Source organism: Gavialis gangeticus, unplaced genomic scaffold (genome assembly GCF_001723915.1).
Source record: "Gavialis gangeticus isolate Ggan-Ray unplaced genomic scaffold, GavGan_comp1, whole genome shotgun sequence".
Lineage (NCBI taxonomy): Eukaryota > Metazoa > Chordata > Crocodylia > Gavialidae > Gavialis > Gavialis gangeticus.
The window spans coordinates 143,172,740-143,192,750 of NW_017729025.1; the positions used below are offsets into that span (position 1 = coordinate 143,172,740).

Sequence of the window (20,011 nt, forward strand, 5' to 3'; positions counted from 1 at the left end):
GCTAGGATCTGGAACCAACTTCCAAGTGAAGTGGTGCTGGCTCCTACCCTGGGGGTCTTTAAGAGGAGGCTAGACAATCACCTTGCTGGGGTTGTTTGACCTCAGTACTCTTTCCTGCCATGGCAGGGGGTTGGACTTGATGATCTGCTCAGGTCCCTTCCAACCACACTAACTATGAAACTATGAAATAATTCAAAACATATGGAAATGAAAGCAGGTTTAGGCTGCAGAAGCCTGAGCAGTACACAGTAACTCTTATAGATAGCATGCAATACCAGTGCTGCAAGGTCTGCGTTTAATGTCTCCTGGTTTCCAGATCAGGTTTAAGGATCTGTAAAGGCCTAAATGCATCAAAAATCATCTCTTCCTCTTTGCCAGCTGTAGACAACCCCCCCCCGCCCCCCCTGATTTGACCAAGAAGGAGACAGTAGAAGAGCATTTTCTATAAGGAGTTCTCCACTATGGAGCAATCTTCTGCCCTTGATCTGAAATAGCCAGGGACTGGTGACCTTCAAGCCACACTGCAGGACCAATCATCTTTTGGCCTTTTTAGCTGAAGAGGTTGGAATCTGATAGGAAATTGTTGCCAACTGTTTTTGGCAAACAGTGATACAGTGATCTCAGCAAGATCTTCAGATTTCATCATTTCATTTGCTTTCAGTTGAATCATTTTGCTATAAGAAGCACTGCTAAAAAATTATATAGAGAGGGACACCAGAGTGAAGAAGTTGTATTCCTAACTATTCAGTGTAAGAGTGTTACAAAAAAAAGAACCTTGGACTCTGGGCTCTCTAACATCAGAACTCATGCCAAATACATCTACCTCACATCAAGACTCAATAAAATTTCAATTTCTTTGCTGAACAGATGGCTCTGCAGCATCTGGGAGATGAGAAGAAAAAGAAAAGAAAATTAGCTTGACAACTAAGGAAAAGAGGAGACTGGGAGCCTTTTGTAGACAAACCTCAAGCTTTTCTTATTGTTGTCTATGGGGCTCCAGGCAGGAAGAATTATGAAAGACTCAGTAGTCCTGCCGTGGCAGGGGGTCGGACTAGATGATCTACTCAGGTCCCTTCCAACCCTAGAAACTATGAAACTATGCAATCAAGAGCAAATATTTTTATGTGCCATCCTCTTACACGGTTAGTACTCAAATAGAAAACAACCTGATAACATTCTAGCCTCTCTCTTTCCCTAGGTCCCCACAAAGGGCCTTATCTTACCAAAATTTATTGCCAATCATTAATATGCAGATTCTAACTCAGTTCCTCTGCATTTCTCTTTCATAGGTACATGTCTATTCCTAGACTCTGTCTTCTCAGTGCCAATGTCCATAATAGTACCGAGGAAGATGCCCATTCCTCAGGACTATTCAAAACCTAGGTCTGGCATTTCACAGGGCACCATACTGCATGCCTCAACATTAAATTCCATTGTTCAGATCAGTGAACATTATCTTATAGCTTTTGTATGTAATTGAATACATTTCCCTTGCTAACATTATCTTATAGCTTTTGTATGTAATCGAATACATTTTCTTTGCCTTGGAATCTGAAGAATTTAATAATTGCTGCTCTTGGCCTTTGTTCTGGAGTGAATTTGGACTATCAAGTCTCATGTGCTCTTTCTATTTCAAAGAATGGGACAGAATCCTCAACTGAACATTTTCCCTTAAGAAAAGAATTAATAAAAGAAAGCATACTTCTGTTTCCTGTCCACTGCTGCAAAGGCAATTATCTCTACACTAGAGCAGTCAGATCTAGCTTCTTTTCTATGACCTACATCGCCTCTTTTAGGTTTTCCTTCATCTTGTTTCATTGTCTTTAATGCACCCATGTTTGATTCTGCCTCTGAGCCATTAAAAATTCTCTCTCTGCTTATATCATTTACTTTCAGTAGGGAATTCACTCCTTAGATCTGGCTATGGAATTGTGTAATGCCCATCTCAATGCTGAGTAGAATTTCATCTCCTCATGGGTGCTGTGCACTGATACAATGCCCAGGGACAAGATATCAAGAAAAATAAGTCTCCTGGGCAACATTTTTCAGATCTGAATGGCTAAAGGTAGGTTTATAAAACCATACTTTAGCAAGTGGGCTGATTTTCAAAGTGGCTGATGTCAAACACCATATTTCTGATATTAGATTTGCCAACATAAATACTGCCTAGGCATTGAGCGGGGGGAGCCAGCTTTTAATTTTCTACCTGTAAACACAGAAATGAAATAACTTTTGGAGGCTAACAGAAACTGAAAGAGAGGCTGCTGAACAATAAAAGTTATTAAAGTCATTGGGTAAACAGTAGCAAATTGAGGGTGGAAACTACTCAAAAACCGAAACACACATTGACGCTCATTGCCTTTACAAATACATGAGTTGTGAGAAATAGTGAACTACAAACCAAGAACTAACATGAGGCAAAGGAATATATGAAGCCAAATACGCTAGATATACTAAGTTAACAAAGAGACAGGGTCTGTAGGAAAAACGTCTCAATAAGAGAAATGAGAATATAGTACTGTGGGTGTAAGAAAGAGGTTATGAGGATATTAATATATGGTCATTAATGTTTGCATGTTAGCATAGAGATCTTTACTCAGTGCACTGGAGTCAAGACTGAAGGTAATATTTTAAATATTAGCTCCAATTTGACAGTGCTCACTTTGAGACATCTAAAAGGGCCCCAAATTTTAGAAAGCTTTAAACCCTCAGAAAACAGGTACCCAGCAGGTCTTAAATCAGGCATCCAAAAATGTGTCTCCTCAAAGTAATAACCAGACACTCTGGCAAATCTTGACCTGATACAAGAATGAAGGCATTTAGCTACTGCTTGTAAATAAGAAACTACCTGTTATATTAGCTTGATTCTTTTTTTTGTTATTTTTTGTTGTCTTATTCTTGGACAATTAAAGCCATTATAATTCAGTCAAAAAGGAACATTTGGATCTCGAGATATGGCAGCACGCAGTCATATTAGGAAAATTTGAAGTCTGTAAAAATGAAGACATTGTTCAGAGAGATTTCAAATTATGATGGCCTTGGTCTGGAAGAGGGGGAATAGGCTAGAACTAACTGAGGTTAAAATGTGTACCTGTGAAAGCAGTGCAGGACTGTATTCTTAGGCCATAAAGTAAATGGTTGAGCAAGAGGGAAGCTGTTTGAGAGTGAGCAGCATGACAAAAGAGCAGCAGCTAGTACAGATCAAGGTTCTAATCATCAACACACTGTCAGATGCTAGACGCCCAGGAGGCTATGTGTAAAAGGGAGTAGGAAACATATCCAAGCTTGAAACACAAGGTTGGCAGGAAAATTAAATGATACAGTTTAAGTATTTAGGTTCAAATATCCTGACTGCACTTACAGAGCAGATGTTCATTATTATTAATGTACTGAATGAGTGAATTGAGCTACACAATTTTTCACTATTATTATACTTCAATATTTGAGTTTTTTTGATGTAAAAAGACCTTCTTTATTTCAGTTGTCTTAGAGGATTTTATCCCTGTCATACAACAAGTTTTCACTGAACTTCCATATTGTGTGAAATCTGGAGCGTTCATTTATAATTAGGTTTTGCAGCAGCCTTTCCATTTCAGCAGACTACTTGCACTTGTGGGGGGACAAGCTCCTGTTCTTGAAGCGGATCAATTTTATTGTTTCAACTCCAGAATGATGTTAACTTTTCTTCAATATCTGCAGATGTGGCAACACATGTCTTCAAAAGTTCTGTTAGGATGACAGAATTGCTGTTGATCCACTGTCCACAGACATTTGAACAGGCCTTTGATTCTTGAGGGCAGTCTCTGAACAAGACCAAGATTTTTGAATGTAGCTCTTACAGTGCGCATTGCAGCCTTGTTTTCACCAAAATCTCATGGTGAGGGACAGGGGAGGCAGAAAGGGAGTTTCTCATTGCAAACAAGAAAAGCTAGATGGTTTTGTACCTCAGACATTTAAGAAATAAATATGGAAACATTGTGCTTCCTGGACTTGAGGTCTGCAGACAGATTTCATGGGGGCTTTAAAAGCTGCCTTTGGTGTAGATGCACAGATTCCTATGCAATGTATCTACAGGATTTATAGAACACCAGTCACCCCAGTGTCTCTGTGCCAGAAATGACATTGAAGAGTAGCAAGGGACAGTTATTTGGTGGGAGGAAAAAAAGGCCCATTGCAGAAACCTTGGTGAAAAAGAACACAACAGATCTGGCTTATATCCACACAGACAAGGCAAACTGTCCTTAACTCACCCCATTATGCATACAAATTGAAGCTGAGCCCAGTTTCTTTCTTCTCCTCAAAAAGGATTATAAAATAAGTTGGCCAGAACCAATGCAAAGGGGCTCCAAAACATTCCCTTATATAGTAGGTGTTGTTTGGATGCTCCATTCTGCCACTCATTTTGGCTGTGGATAGGAAAATGTGATCCCAATTTTCACTCTTTTCTATTCCCTAACAGCATGTTGTTTTTGGAAGAGGTAAAATCTTCCCAACCCCATCACACAGACCCCTGGAAGCTGGAATCCTGCCCCTCACTCACCCCTTTATTACTTTAGTAATGTTCTCAACATGGCCATTTTCATTTTTTTTCCTCCAAGAGCCATACATAATTCCCCAAATCATAGACAGATCCAAACTGTTAAGCACTAGAATTAACAGATATTAAAAATGCTCTCAAAGGCAGCAAAATGTATGCAAAGAGAGATGGCACCTTCAGAGAAGGAGGAGGGAATTGTAACTAACTTCTGATCTCTTTAGTGCTGAATCATCACAATCTGACCGATCTCTCTAAAGATGTCCAGAGCTCCCAAAATGTCCCTAATATAATGCCTCCATGTGCATGTGGCATTCCATTAACATATTGTATATAAAGGATATTAAAGTCTATGTGCACTGACCCCTAAAAATAGCTGGTAATTTCTTTAACTGTCTAGATGAGTTTTAGGATATGGAGGGAAGTAGTGGACTTTGGACAAGTTTTCTAGATGCTGGGAGCCATGTCTGCTCAAGTTAAGGCTCTAGGAGGTGACAGAGAATTCCTGTTTGCCCCACTTCTGTTTTCCCTATGGCCCATCTACATTTCAAACATGTCTAATATTCCTGCTGCTAGTACAGAACTCAACATACAAACATCACGAGTTTTGTCCAGTATTCAGGAAAGGAATTGGCCAGCAAGGCACTGAGGGACATCAACTGGTGGAGACGTTACATTCCAGCGAGGCACCAGGGCAGGTTGGGAAGCACAGGAATGAAAGTGTTTTGTACGAGCAAGCAAGGCTCCTATTGACAGGAAGAGCTGACAGACAGACAGAAACTATTGCATTGCTCACTGTCCTGAGGGCTAGCATTCAATTATAATTAAACCAGGCAAAAACGGTAATAAAGCATATTCTAAAAGATCATGTATAAGACAATAAGCCTAAATCTTCTTCAGTACAGAAATGCTGCAGACATTCTCCAGGAGGGGGTCTCTGCTCCCTTAACCCTAACCTTCAACCCTGGGGCCCAGAATTGACAGAATTTGTTGATCTTTGATTCCTGCTGTAAGGTCCATCTATTCAGCTAAGCAGTCAGGGTGTGTAGGGAAGGATATGTCTGTTGTTAGGAGGGTATTGTTTTAGTTTGGCTGCACCTTGGTTAGCCCCCTTTATTGAAATTCACTCATTTCCTTTGTCCAAATTCATCTTAATGTTTTGGCTTTTTACAGTGAATTCAAGATTGTCTCTAAGTTCCAGGGGACTGGGAAAGAGGAAGAACAATGTGTAAGAGGGTGATGGAGTTGCTACCATCTTCATCAACTAGATTTTATACAAATTTGCGAGTAAATTTTGATCCTTTCCTGTCTTCATTGTGCTTTTGCTGTCACTGTTGATAGTTACAAAGAGAGAATTTATGCAAGCAACATGTACTACAATTTATAACAAACTGTAAGACACTGGAACACCAATATTCTACAGCACAGATGAATCATCTCCTTTCTGATATAGGATTAATGTACTTGTTCTATGTAATAAGCTACATATAATAATTAATTATAGCTCTCTTAGGAAAGGGTTACAACCCAGAGTCCAAAAAGCACTTTGTAAAGGAGGGCATGGACAGTTTTCCCATTTGGAGAGCACATATAAGCAATAGTTTTAAGATGAAATTGCAGGGAGAGAAATTTCAGTGGGGAGACAGGCAAATTAAAAAACACATGCACAAAGCACCAGTATGACCAAAGCTAAGCAGCTGTGACAGAATAAAAATTGTGAATGGCTGACAAGGTTTGGAACCAAGACATCTCTCTCATTACAGCAATAGGTTCAATATTTCTTAGTCATGTTTACTGACCCTTGCATCCACACATTTACGTGAAGGAAGAAAAAACCCTGTCATCCTTTTCTATGAATTCCTATTGGATGAAGTTCCTTTGCACAGGAATCCCAGTAAACAACCCCAACAATTGCAGCACCTCTCCGTGCACCTCTCCAGCACCTCTCCAAAGGTAACAGTGGATTTATCAAAATAAAATAAACAACATGGCTGTCTGGCCAGACCTCTCTTAGTCTGCTATCTGGTACCATGTAAACCAGTACAGCCTGCTCCATGGTTGATTTGTCAGTGACTAAACCAGTGCCACCACCTGGGCTAGCCTGGATGAGGAGGGTATGTGGACATCTAGCAGGACTAAAAATAAGACCTGTCAAAGGGTGGATGAGGTCCCTGTGAACCACTGGTCATCCATACCTGGAGAGGAGATGGGCACCACCAGGTCACTTTGCCTGAAGACTCACGAATGATGCAGCTGAGGTGCCCCAACAGCCTCAGTGGCCTCAGGACTGACTTGACTTGAATAAACAGGATGCTACAGCAGCAAAGCCTACTTAGGAATCTGCACTATCAACTGTCATGGGACAAAAGAAACAGAGACTAGCAGGATCTGAAGCTAGGTGGTGGTACAAGATGAGGATTCATGCCAAAGGGAAAATAGATACACCACTCTGCATAGCCAGTTCAAAGAGTTTTCCATGCAGGTGCAACCATTGTCCATAAAACACGTGAGCTAAGCAAATGGAGAAGTGGGAAAAACAGCTTTTTACTCAGCATTTCCCATAACACTGGGGGGTTGTGGTGCCTACGAGTGGGCTTGTGAACTGCAGGAAGCCTCCACTTTCCTCAAAGCTGCAATTATTCTGTTTGCCCTCAGTTAAGAAGGGGTAGTGCTTTGCCATGCCTCAAACTCCATGGTAACTGCTTGAGTGTCTGTGCTAAGCCTGTGGTAAGTGGTACCTTAACAGCTGCAGTCAGATGAATGTGGCTGTGCAATATGTGGCATTGCAGACCTGTCCGTGGCACCAAAGAGTGTACATTCATGCGTTCCCCATGCTGCTACCTTGCAGTGTGAGGGGGTGGGGGGGTCAGGGTTGACCCTAGAAGATCCCAGAGTCAAAAAACCTGCGCAGAAAAAAGGTGAGGCGGTGACACGGTGGTAGCGCATGCTGCTCAAAACCAGAGCCTGGCTCGCCGGAGCCATGCTGCAGTTGCTGCAGGAGCACTATAGCTGCAGGTTCCCTGGCCCCCAGGTAAGGCTGCTGAGGCCAGCACAGTTGCTGGCCTCATCCTCCTCTACCCCACCCACGGTAACCTGCCGTGCACCAGAGGGCACGTGACCCAGGCATTCCCTGAAGACAAGCAGCAGCACAAAGTGTGCCACTGCTTATTGATCCCAAGAAAACAAATGTCTGCACTCATGTGGAAGCAGCCAACAGGGGCATTTTGCCCCTTTTTCTTTCAGGTGTTAGCTGCACTATTGCATTTACATGAAATCTCATCACAATATCTCATCACAAGGTTATTTCCTGGGCTGCTGAGTCATAGTAAAGTGCCTGCTTTAATTTCAGGCACGTGAAGAGCAGCAACTGGATATAGGGTAGCACAGAATTATCTGTCTGTAAGTGGGGCCATGACTGTAAAATGTGTGGCAACTGCTGCTCTCTACACTCTTTTTCCCTTTCACAGTAGCATAAATTATAATGTAAAAACACTTTACAGCAAATTCTTCATGGCTCTTTTATACATCACAGAAAAGATGGACAGAACTCACTTACGAAAAGGACAAGAGCCAAAGCAAACCACTGACATGCAAAGGGAACAGGCCCTGCAAGTGTGATTACAGCTAGAGCTCCCAGCAATGCCCTAGAGCACAGTGGTTCTCAATCTTTTTAGACTTTAAGAACCACTTGTTAGGCTCAAGACAACACCCTTTGGGTTTATTTTGTGAATCATGTTTGCACACCAAAAAATCCTAACATTGCATGGCACCCTGTAGCATCCTCTCAAGGAATCCCTGGCCAAGAATCATGGCCTGCCCTAGTAGTTCAGCTTTGCTGCTAGAACATCTACCAGAGTAGACAACACAGTTGGGCAATGACCTGGCAAACTGTATACAAATGTGGAGTTTAGTGTTGTTGTCACTACATAAAGACATTTGAAGATAGCCGTACCGTATTTTCTCAAATAGAGTGCATCCTAAAATAAGATATGCACCTTGTTATTGAAAGACAGAATGAAGAAAAAAAAGATCTTTCCTTGTAGTAACTGAGGGCCCTGGCACACATTACATTAAGCACACAATTAAAGTGATAATCATGTCATTAATCTGGCCACATGATAAAGCCAACTTATGGTGTGATAATATAGCAAATATTCAACAAAGATATTCTACATATAATGAGTAACATCTTTGTGGCTCATTTGTTTCATGCCTTAAAATGAATGTGTGGCATGTTGGGGTTGACCCATGACAGATCCCAATGCTCAGCTGAGAGTAGGGATCTGGTGTGGGCAGCCCCAGGGTCCAGAACACAGATGTCCTGTCCCCAAAAAGTGGGACTGTGCTGAGGGCAGCACCAGGTTCTTGACCCAGCAGCCCCGCTGATCCCCAGAATCACCCCGGGGGCAGGGGGAGAAGGGTCACGAGCCTGACATCAGGGAGCATCAGGCTCACTATACCTTGGACTTTTAAAAAGCAGGTATGAGGCTGGGAGGTATGCAGTAAATCAGTGTTTCTCAACCTGTGGGTCACGACCCAAAAGTGGGTCACAAAAACATATGAAAGGATGCATCAACAAACTTAAAAAATGGAGTCTCCTTTAAAGGAGAAAAACATAGGAAACCGTGGCTTTTCCCTAGCAGGCTGGCAGAGTTCCAGCCTGCAAGGGGCTGCTTGGGGCCCCCCATGCCCCCACATACCTACCCCCTGCCCCACACACTGGGGGACTAGAGCCTGGGGGCAGTGGGTCATGAGTGAGGGGCATTGGGTCAGGACTGGCCATTGATGTTTACAAATGGGTCCTGGTACAAAAAAGGTTGAGAATCACTGCAATAAATAACCCTATTTTCAGAAGTGCTAATTGGACAACCTCATCTTCCACTGTATTGAAAGTCTTGGCCTATCATTTTATAATGCTAGATACCGTGGTGTAGGAATGCCAACTGATGTACATACAGCAGTTGTCCGGTCACAACAGCAGTCCCTGCCATTGCCTCATGTGACACCATCAAATGTCCAAGAGTATTTCTAATTTAGCTAAACATAACAAACACCACGACATTTATTTTGATAAGAACTTTTTCATGTAAGTGATAAACTTCAGAGATAAAATTCCCTAACAGAAGTGTTCCAGTGAATGAGCTTTACCCTGACTCTAAGGCCATGTTATTAAAAATATCAACATGAAAGGTTATCTGCAGGGTTAAACTCTGCTATATATTTTCATCTATTTATTTAAATGGTAAGAATACCCACAGGGAAAACTCTGGGCCCCTTGTCCAGTAATTAAATTCACAATCACAAATGATGACCACCCAGCAGTGAAAATAAGCATATACAAATAATGAATTAACTAAGCCATCCAATCCATCAAAGCAGCAAGACAGTCCCTTTAATCATCCCCAGGAAAAACCCAGGAGTCTTCCTTATGCTGTACTCTGCTTTAGGCCTACTTAGCTGGATATTTTCTTCTCACTTTAATTTTGAACTACAAAAACATGCATTGTTTAAATAACATCAAAACTAAGTGTCACAGAGGATGCTAATTACTGTTCTTTCTTGGCTCCTAATTTTGGAAGTCAGAAGAAGAAAATTCATGTAGGCAGAGCTGGCTTTTGGGGTCAACATGAATGATCAGTAATTCAGAGGATTTAATTTCTAGGCTAATTTCAGTTTTATGGTTTTTGGTTTTTGCCCTGCAGTTGAACTTTAGCATCCCTGGGCTGAATATCCAAAGATAGCATCTTAAATTTTAACAAAGAGCAGATTCCCAAAGGGTTTATTTTGTATTCGCCACTATTGTTTGTACTGTAAATTTACTCTATTTTCAGTCCAAAAAGAAACTCAATTAAAAGGGACTGAAGCTCTGGAAACCATGTTACTGAGAACAGTATAGGGTGGCAATCATAGAGGACACCTCTGTCTTCTATTGATACGAAACTGGATGCCTTTATGTCCTCTTAAAGAGAAAAATAGAGGACATAAAGGCATCCGGTTTCATATCAATAGAGGACAGAGTACCAGAAAACCAAAATGTCTTCTATGAAGGCCACCCTAGAACAGTCAGATATGACTGCAAGATGGCTCTGAGAAGAACAGTAATAAAAACCTTCTTTTCCTTTGAACTGCATATGCTCTTTCCCCCTATTTTTTATTCCATATTTCCCTCACCTTCTTCCGGCTTTCATACAAAACACCTCTAGCACCCCAGTCTGACAATGCAGGATCTACAAGTACAAAGACTCTTTAGAAAATGTAATACTTTGGGCTAAACCCTGTTTCATTTATTGAGAGAAAGTGTCACTTACGTGACTGCACAGTGGCAAATTTTGACATCTGTACATAGTTTGCATTCTATTTTCACCATGACAGAATAGATCAATCTGCACATGTACCTACTAGAAGTAAAACAAAGCTGGTAGGATCTCCCACCTTTTGGCCTGATTGCCTAATGGATAGGGGACTTATCCAGTGACCAGGAGATTCAGGTTTTAGGCCTTCCTCATCCAGTGACATTTGAACCTGTATCTTGCATTTCCCTAGCAAAGTATTGCATCAACCAGGCCATGAAGTAAGCACTTGCAAGACCACTCTCCAGCCCTCCTCTTGAAGCTGGCTCTCTTGGCAACCAAGTCAGGGAAAGATATGTGGGGCCAGGAGAAGAACAAGCTAGAGGGTACATGGGCTTTGTTAGGCAGCAGTTGTCCTAGAAGGAAGGAGTCCAGGCCCCTATCCCCAGTGGGACAGAAACTATCCTGGTTTTCTCATTTTATCCAAACAACATTAAATGTAGGGTGCAATAAGCTAGCTTCAAGAAGGCTGGAGACTACTCTTGTTAATGCTTATGGCTTGGTGGTTAGAGCACTTGGCTGGGAAACAGGGGATACAAGTTAAATGCCACCTCAGGTCAGGGGGGCATATAACTCAGTCCCACATTTTGTGGGCAAATACTCTAGCCACTCATTTATTGGGCAGAAAGATGAGAGGGCCCCCCTCTTTCTCTAGTCAAACACCCTCGAGTTGTGTTTTTTCTGTGACTAAAGTTTTGCATCTTATATGGTCTTATATGCACGGCTAGCCAATGGTATTGCCCTTCCCCTCCACCCCCCATCTGGGCACTTATGCAGCCATACTGCAGACTACTGAACATGATCAGTAGGGAAGCACCAGGTGGACATTGGTACATTAAATCCAAACTGTGTGTATGTGCCAAAAATTGCAGAAACATGGGGAAATAAGTATCACTTAGGCATAAGAACATGAGGTAGGATTTAGCTCTTACAGTCTGAGAAACAGCCAAAGCTCAGTTTGCATTACAAGACCAAATTTACTGCTAAAATTCTCTCCACATTCCAAACAAAGCTCTGAATAAAAGTTTCAAAGGATGAAGAATGAATGAAGGGCAATGCTGCCAGGCACTCCCTAGCCATCCTACTGTCACCATACTCCAATTTGCTGAAATCACATTTACTGTTTTATCTCCACCTCTTCCCTTTAGATTTGACTTCTGTGCACCTGTGACCTCAGTATCACCAACTGAAAGCAAAGGACTGAGCCAATTCTTCAGGCTTTTCCAACAGCAGGACTTAGTTAATGCCAATTTCCAGTGCCAGTTCAGTAATGAAAGGTTGCTTTCATTCCTCCCTTCCAGATTTTAACTCTCTCAAGGGAAGATGGGGGAGAACCCCTGCAGGGCTAGTCCAGTTCTAGAAACCTGCTTCTAAGTGCCATTATTGCAGCTGTGGTTCCTACATGAACCTATTAATCAAAGCATCACCTCTGCACAGCATGATCTATAATCAGACATCAATCTTCTCAAGTCACCTCCAAATCTGGGAATCTAACCAATTTCCCCTTCAAACTACACAATCTGAACAGCAGCCGAAACCTTCTCTGTGTAACAAAATACATGTGCATGCTCTAATTGACACTCTATATACTGGCCTAATTTTGAAAAAAGGAGATTCCATTGGTACATGTGTACAACTGCAAATGTGCTTGTGTACTCTCATCCACATTTGTTATTTCTCAGTACCTGTATTCTAGTAATACCTAGAAGATCCTGTCATGGACCAGGACCAATTGCACCTGTGGCTGTGAAGATGAAAAAAGGAGGAGCCCTAGCCATGATAGACTGCAAGAGATAACAAGCGGATGCAGACATGCTCATATGTAGCCAAGGTACTATTTCCCATTTGCATGTTCACGTGCCCAGGGCAGAAGCAGGAGGAGAAGAGAGACTTTTATTTTTATTAAGCTGTATAAAAAAAATTTAAGATGTAACCCCCCCAACCAGTTAAAAGCAACCAATTAAAAGCACAGAACCCCCTATAGGGCTAGTCATGGAAACAAATGACAAAAGAACAATTCAAATAAAATCACAATAAGGAAAACCTTTGAACCTCCCCTGCTCCCACACACCCATGATTACACTTTAAGGAACAGCTGTCCCTCTTCTACACAATGCAGTGACCCCCTCAATGACCCATCAGGATGCAAACTGCTCTATATTTTGCTTTATGGCAAAGTGCACACACTCACAGGCCAGATGCATCCAAGTTAGGAGCCAAAAGAAGCAGAGGGCATCATCAGAGCCAGAAACAGCGAGCGAGAGAGAGAGAACATGTGAAAAAGCAACAGCCAGCATGCGACACTCTCAAATGGAAGTCAATGGTCCTTCTGAAATCATTGCCATAACACAGCAAACACAAATTATGCCAGCAATACATGCCAAGTGCTGCTACAATTTAAAATTACCCAGCAAGTTTAAAAAACTGACCAGCTATGAATTCATTGATTTCAAAACTGCAAGCTACTTACCTGCATTAACTAGTAATGACATTACAACCTTTTATTTCTTGCCAAATCTTGGTTACATACACTTGGGCAAAAGCACAAAAATACCTTTCCTTTTCCTTAGTCTATGCTCTATTAGTTGGGGGAAGAGTGCTCATAGAACAGTGGGGTTGGAAGGGACTTCAGGAGGCCAGCTACTTCAACCCCCTGCTCAATGGCAACATAGACTGAGTTATTCTCTGCCCTTGGTCACCAGTCAGAATAGCAGCAGGTAAGATCTGGGAAGATACGCACCAGTGATGATCACAGACTGATGCAGTCTAAGACTTCTTCAGTGTTCCTGCTTGCATTTGATGGAACAGACTCAGGTAAGAATTATAAAGCACAACTGGGAGATGAAAATGGAAACACTAGGAAACACTGCCTTACACTGAAAAAGCCAATGCACCTTGAGAGTTGAGGGCTGTAGAACTGCCCTGAGCCCTGTCATACTAGCCAAAGCTCCGTAGCTGCAAAATGAAATTATCCCCCCAGTTAGGAAGGAGCAAGACAAGGAGCTGCAGGTTTTTCTGGAAAGAGCTATTACCAAAATCAGCTAAGTATGAGCAAATCCATCTAAACCTGCTGTGTTGTTTATCCAGAAATGCTTCCACTTATACACAAGCATATAGGGAACAGTAAATAAAAATGACCATAGTCACAAGCGTCCCTTCAGGACAGCTCAACTTGGGGATGAGGGTCTGCTACCCTTGACAGCTCCTAGCTCAGATAAGGGTACACTACGTAGCTTGTCCTCATTCTTGGAAGTACTTGCTCCTTGAGGTGATACACCTCCAAGTGACATGCAGCCACAGAAAAACTAATTTCTTGGCATTCCCTATCGCTCTGAGAAGCACCAGACCCAAATGAAAGACCATGGCAATATGTTTTATTTTTTTCAGCTGGCAAGTTAATTTTGTAAATCCTGTCACACTAACCAGCAATAATCAGAGGCCATTGTTTGTTACAGCTTGTGGTGCTGCATGAAAACAAGCTCCCATCAACGCCTCCTAACTCTCAGCACTATGATTATCCAAATAATATTACGGGGGGTGGGGTGGATGATGGGCATTTTGGAGATGTCCACAAGTAGCCGGACATGAAAAGCTTGAAGCATCAGCAACTAAATGAGAGATACTAATTCTCACATGAATTCTAATGTATGCTCCTCAGTCCTGACTTGAAGATCTGGGTTGTATTCCTACTTGCCACTGACCTGTTGGTTAATTTGTACTAATCACTTACCCTCTTTGCGCCTGTTTCCCCACGGGTAATATAGGGAATATTAATACTGAGCTCATATTATAAGGTTCTCGGTAATCTACTAATAAAAGTTGCTGTGTATTAGCTACCTAAACCCACCACAGTAGTATTAAAGTAACAAAACAAGTTTTTAGTTCCTTCTTGGTCTGAGAGGGTTAAAACCTTGGCAAGTTAGTGCAGAGACACACTACATGTATGTGTATATTAAGAGAAAAAATTGAAAAGCAGGTGTTTATGACTTAGCTTTGTATGCTGTATGCTCTATAATCATTCTCATTACATCTAGCAATGATTTCTGTAGCCTGGTGAGGCTGAACAGCTGAGAAGTTTTCATCTCTAGCTTCCCCTGCTTGGGTAGCAGTTTCATAATTCTGGTGGAACATCACTGTCATCTGAGGTCACACTCAGAGGGAGGGATGATTTCCCACATAGCTAAGGCTTTAAATCCCTCTGAAGGCTTTGAATATCAAAGATACCTTAGGCTGAACATTTCATTCTTTAGGGAATGAGTGCAAACAAAGCAGCAGTAGGCTGCTGAACCCAAAATGCACAGACAGGAGTGACAATTTTTGCCCAATCTGGTCCCTGAAAGTACTCTACAGCCGTGACCAAATAGAAGTGTGCAGCTGCAAAATACTTTAAAAAGGCCCAATCCAGCAAAAATCTGAACCCTTGTTGCACGAGGGTTCAGATGAAGAAGTTTCAAAACACAGTGTCTTCTGTAACTTGTCTGTGCAGCCTCCAAGCCTCTGAGCTGTTTTCAGAATGGGAGGGGGGGGAAGAGTGGAGGAAGTTTGGTATGCGTTTTTTTCAGCCAGCATTGGGGGTCGGGTGGATGGACTGCAGCCTCTCTGAGATGGTGAGGGTCTCCAATCCACCCACCCCACCCTCCAGCACCAGCTGGGGAACTCCTACAATGAGCTTCTCTGCTCCTTTTCCCCCTTCCCATTCTGAAAACAGTGCCTGAACTGGGAGGGAGGAGGAATCATTGCTAGGGAAAACCAGCTGCAGGCTCTCAGCCAGCATCTGGATCCCCCAACCCTGCATCCCCCCAGGAACCAAAAGTGAACTTCTGTTTGGTTTAGGGGATCGCTGTAATTCAGAACACTTCCTGCAAAGTGTTATGAGTTACAGCAGGGAGCTGCTCTTCTTTCTGTGCCCACAGTGACTTGTACTGCTAAGACCACTTGATTTTCAGAGTTAGGTTCTGTTGTGAAATATGATGAGGCAGATAGGGCAGAGGTCACAAATTTATTCACTGTGGCCATACCCCTCCACAATACAGCTAAACAGAAATTTCTTGTTAGCTTCAGTTGACAATGGATGTATTTTTGCAGGTAGTAGCTGTTTGATTAACAGGATGGGATGAAGGAAACAAATTCTATTAAGCATTCCCCTTCTCCTTCCAACTTTATTTCTACTTTGCTGAAATTCAGCTTCAGCCAAATATAAGTGTCCCAGACACCATTTTAATTCTGCAAAGATGGGAAGTAGCAGTTTACATGCGATAGGAAGGAGAGCTACAGCTGACTTTTTCTATAATATTGGCTAGAGTTGGTAGACTCTTGGATGCCTTTGTGGTGGTGGGTCTGGTTTCCTCCTTAGAAAGGTAGACAATCAAGGGAACCACATACTCCTTACTCCCTCTTACCAGTCAGCGAGGGAAAGGATAAACGTCCCAAGCTGTAACCTGGATGGTTGCATTTCCACAATTACTTTTGGGGTGAAGTGAACAAATTCATAGGAGTGTGTTGTTTTTCTCTCATCCTGTGCTCTGCTTGCTCCTCTTCACATCCCAGCTGACCATCCTGGATGCATAAGATAATTCCCCTCAACAAAAGCACTAGACTCTGAGGTTAAGTAAAGGTTTCAATTTATGAAACTAGAGGCATGTCTACATGTGCTTTTACATGCGCGTTAAGGCAATTTAGGCATGTGGCTGCATAAGCATGCACTAAGACGCATTAATGCGGTGTGTGGACTGTCAACATCATTGGCGACGCGTAGTGGGTGCATGTGCACCCCCTGAGATTGGCAGTGCACCCCAGCAAAAAGGGCCACCAACACTGCCGGTTGCTGTTCACCACTCCTCTCCCCACAACACCACCACCAGCATTTGTGGGTGGTCCCCAATGACCACTGGCCGCCACTGACTCTGCTGGCGGTGTCTGTGGGTGGTCGCTGACCGCTGGTCAGTGCTCACCACCCCCGCCAACCACTGACAGCACTGCAGCTGCCTGTGGGAGCTCCCCACTTGCTGCTGCCATGCCCCTGACGCTGACACCGCCGCCTGTGGGAGCTCACCATGCCCCCCCAGCCTCCAGGGGCACACGGCATTCATGGTTGACATACACAGCGTTAATGCACCTTAGTGTGTCTACACATGTGTTAAGGTGCTTTAGTTTTAAGCAGGTATCAAATTTAGGCGCAAATAGCCTAAAATTGCCATTTTTAAGGTGCATTAAGGGTGCACGTGTAGACCCATGCCCTTAATGTGCCTTAAAAATGGCTAATGTGCCTTAAATTGGCATGCATAGATATGCCTTATGAGACCTAAATGTTTGTGCTAAAGATACTTTTACAGCCTTTAATTAAAGGTGATCTTTTAACTGCAGCACAAGTTTGTTAGGATTCTTTGTGATAAACATGGTCTGGTACCATTGAACTGCAAATACTAACATATAGATTATGATGACACGACCCACTGCAATGGTCTTCAAACTGCTTTGGCTGTAGACCCCTTTACCTGCAAAATATTGCTACTCGTACTTCCTACACCTAATGCACCTCTGCACATTCATTGCTGAGGAAGTGTTGATACCTACGTCAGTGCACAGCAATGCCATTACTCACCTCATGTTGACCAATCAGAAGTTCTACCATCATTGCTAATAATCAGACATCTACCCCTTGGCAAAGCTCTGTGTACTCCAGTCTGAAAACCACTAACCGGGCCCATTTTGCAGGTGGGGAAACTGAAGGACAAAGAAGTGAATCAAACTGCCCCAGGTTACACAGCATGCCAGGGTAAAGCCAGTAACAAAACCCACATTTCCTTGATCCAAATCCATTGCTTTACTCACTAGCCCATGCTGCCTTTTGAAAGCTTCCTGACAACAAGCTCTGAATCTTTACTGCAGTGTCATGCAGCATCTGTATCACCACCTTTGAAAAGTCTTTTGGCTCTGGAGGCAGTTGAAGATAATACTCAAGTTAGCCTGAAAGCAGATTCACAGATCAACTGATTTACATGAAAATTTTATTTCACAGGAGTGCCAGTCCAGCGTTTAACCGTAGGTGAGAATCAAAGGGCAATTCCACCTGCAGACCTGTCTCCTGTGGTGTGATATGACCCTTTCTTTAGGCTTATGATCTCTGTTACACCAGTGTAACTCCAAAGTGATTCCTATTTGTACCTGTATGGGCACCACAGGTGAAATTCATATCTGTCTCATTATATGAATGGTGATACTATGCGCTGAAGGAGGACAAATTACTTTCCTACCTGAGGAAAATTTCAGCACAATTCACATTTTCAGACACTCCAGTTTATCCCCTTCCCTGGTAGAAAATAAATTAATTTAACCACCACAGCTGCACAGAAATAAGAAATTGCTGCATGACTGACAAGGGAATCTCATAATGTTGAAAACAAGCCATCATTCTCATGCTCTGTTTTGGCACAAAAAACAAAACAAACAAGAAATATTAACACATCCTGTTGATGACAGATAAGGAAATAATAAAGAGTAAGGATTGTCAAAAATGCATTTTAAATGTTTGCTCCTAATGGAATACAAAAGATTAAACCATCTCTAAATTTAAAATAACCATTAAATTTATCTGCTACAAAAATGAATGACATCAAAACAAGGTCCAGATATTTTGCAAAAGCAGGCTTTCTACTGTATGGCCTTTAATTTAAGGAAGTCAGTGTAGGACAGAAAAGATAACAAATATACCTGTAGTCTTGGGCTGCATCCAGACATGCAGGAGTGTGCGCAGTGCACAATTGTCACAGCATGTGCCCTGCACATGTGCTTTGTTGTGGGACAAATTGTCCTGCAACAGGCAAGCTGCCCTTGCCCAGCTCCTCCTGGCTCTTCAACCAGGGAGAGCAGGAGGTTGGGGCCAGCACTGGTGCTGACCCCAGCAATCTTACCTGGTGGCCTGGAGCAGCAGGGGCACAGATGAGGCAGCACAGAGGTCTGTCAGGCAGCCAGAGCATTGCCTGGTCTCTGTGTGTGCCAGTGCATGCTTGTTGTGTGTACGTTGCACTGCTTTTTGGTCCATTAATTTTTTTTGCTACCAGGAAATCCCAGTAGCAAATTTTGGCCCTGCGCTGCAAAACTGCAGTGCAGGGCATGTTTAAATGTGCTCCATTTGTGGCAACACAAAGAGGTTTGCCGTACAACAAACCACACACCCCTGCATGTCTGGACACAGCCTTGGAGGTAAGGAAGGATGCAAAGTGTAGCATTATTGCCTGTTGGGAACAAAGATGAAGAGAGATCCTGCTGGAGCTCTCCACTCTGTACATAATGAATGACTTCATGTCAGTGAGCATGTTTTGGTAGCCAAAGCTTTCTCATGTATGTGTGCAGCAAGCAGATGATGCTTGTCATGAACTTGTGGTTCTATGATGAGTGTAGAAGGAATGGGTTATGTGGAGGGTGGGCAGAGAGACTGAATGACTAAGTTTCCAGTAAATGATGGTGACATTTTGCTTTTGCCAAACTAGGGTAACATCTGCAAAAAAATAATTAAAACTTCCAACATTTTAGTGCAGAGGAAAAACAGCAACACTTACTTTCTCAGTACAAATGCTACTTTTAAGAATACTAAATTATGCTGGAGCAACCTTTACAACTGACTGTACAGATGATTATGAGGCCTGATCCAAAACCACTGATGTCTATGACAATTCAATTGGAAGAAATTCAATGTACTTTGGATGAGTTTCCTTCCCAGAGAAACATAAGTGAATTAAAGTTCATGATCTGCTAATAAGGTAGGTCAGATCTTAAACCCATTTCACAGTGAAATCTGAAGTGATCTGCCCACACTGATTCAGCTACATCCAGGATTAGAATCCCCCATCTCCAACAAACATTCCTTCCCAGGGGGTATGTCTACAGGAGACATTTACTGTGCAGTTGACTAATTAGCTGCAAAGTAAGCATCTTGGTGTCTACATGTGCGCCCCTATTAGGCTGGAGTAAACTAATTTACTCTGCAGCAGGATAGTACTTTTAAACACAAAAGTACAAGTTCTATCCTGCTGCAGAGTAAAAAACACCACAGCAGTGCACATGCAGATTCTGCGCCAGCTGGCTGGGGCCTGAGGGTGCTACAGTGCAGGGGCTGTCTGCTGGCTAG

General features: G+C 42.6%; 1 protein-coding gene and 1 long non-coding RNA gene across 3 annotated transcripts in view; both read right to left on the reverse strand.

Annotated features, from left to right (window-relative positions):
* Positions 1-20,011, reverse strand: part of SERGEF (secretion regulating guanine nucleotide exchange factor) — a 355,234-nt gene that overhangs the window by 49,831 nt on the left and 285,392 nt on the right. The gene's annotated exons all lie outside the window — the stretch shown is intronic.
* LOC109299138 lies at positions 965-15,299 on the reverse strand. Its single transcript, XR_002097780.1, has 3 exons — positions 15,184-15,299; positions 10,476-10,482; positions 965-975 (listed from the first exon to the last, which is right to left on the reverse strand). It is a non-coding gene; the product is annotated as an uncharacterized LOC109299138 (long non-coding RNA).